The sequence below is a fragment of the Mandrillus leucophaeus genome, unplaced genomic scaffold (genome assembly GCF_000951045.1).
Source record: "Mandrillus leucophaeus isolate KB7577 unplaced genomic scaffold, Mleu.le_1.0 Scaffold65, whole genome shotgun sequence".
NCBI lineage: Eukaryota > Metazoa > Chordata > Mammalia > Primates > Cercopithecidae > Mandrillus > Mandrillus leucophaeus.
The window spans coordinates 3,227,936-3,229,478 of NW_012107030.1; positions in this window are offsets into that span (position 1 = coordinate 3,227,936).

The following is a 1,543-nucleotide window of genomic DNA, read 5'->3' on the forward strand; positions in this document are numbered from 1 at the left end:
AGAGTTTTTTGACTGATGATGCTGTTAGGTTCCTGGTCTAACAGACTGAAATCAGAGAGCAGTTGAAGGACCATAGGAAGGAGCCCATTAAGACCTTCTAAGGATTTAGCAGATTTCCAGTCCCCAATCATCACAGACCACAGATGTGGGGATTCTGCTTGTCACGTAGATCAGAAATTTGTGATTTTTCTAAACCATTCAAAATGACTTGAATACTACAGCCTCTGACAGCAGAAGCTGAGACTGCTATAGGCTGTGCTTCCGACATGTCTATGACGCTCACTTTTCTTATTTAAAATTTAGACCCGCCTTTCGCCATTTGTGTTTTAGTTGCCTGAGTTTTTGAAAGGGGGGCCAGCATGAAGCACGGTATGACAGGAGGAGTTAGTTTTCCCACCAATGCAGCCATGTTGACACTTCTCCTTTTTTTAGATTACTTTTAATTTTATCAGGTCTATGTACCTAGTTTAAAGAATCAAGTAGATCTATAGGGCTTTGTTAGGAGAACCAGAAATTCTTTTCCTGGAACCTTTTCCATTTCCTGTTTCCTGTTCCCTAGAGTAATCTACTCTCAACTATTTTTCTTTTCTTTTTTTTTTTTGAGACGGGGTTCTAACTATGTTGCCCAGGCTGGAGCACAGTGGCACGATCATGGCTCCCTGCGCCCTCAAACTCTTGGGCTCAAATGATCCTCCCACCTCAACCTCCTGAGTAGCTGGGACTACAGGCACATGCCATTGTGCCCAGCTAATTTTTTTTTTTTTCATTATTATCTGTAGAGACCAGGTCTCACTATGTTGCTCAGGCTGGTCTTGAATTCCTGGGCTCAAGTAATACTCCAGCCTTGACCTCCCAAAGTGCTGGGATGATAGGCTTGAGCCATGCTGCCTGGCTACTACTCTCAACTCTTAACTGGATTTTTAGTGTACATCTTCCTATCTTTAAATAATTGCCACAACTTGATTTCTCAACCTTAGGTATTATTGACTTCCCATCATAAAAGATAAGAATTTATCTCTCTCTCATTCCTCATCTACCACACGAACTCACACTCCCTGTCCACCCATCCTCCAGTGTGTGCCACTTTACAATTTTGATTAGCTCAATGGTCCATGCGTGTTTTTTTTGTTTTTGTTTTTGAGACAAGAGTCTCACTCTGCCGCCCAGGATGGAGTGCAGTGGCATGATCTGGGCTCACTTCAACCTCCACCTCCCGAGTTCAAGAGATTCTCGTGCCTCAGTCTCCCGAGTAGCTGGGATTACAAGCGCCCACCACCATGCATGGCTAATTTTAGTATTTTTAGCAGAGACAGGTTTTTGCCATGTTGGCCAGGCTGGCCTCAAACTCCTGACCTCAAGTGATTGGCCTGCCCTGGCCTCATGTGTATGTTATTATGACTCTGTAAGTGCTATCCACAGCTGAGCCAAATAATACAACATAATTACTTTTCCTTTCCTATATAACTTTCATCTTAAAGAGTTAGTAAACTTCGGCCGGGGGCGGTGGCTCACACCTGTAATCCCAGCACTTTGGGAGGCCGAG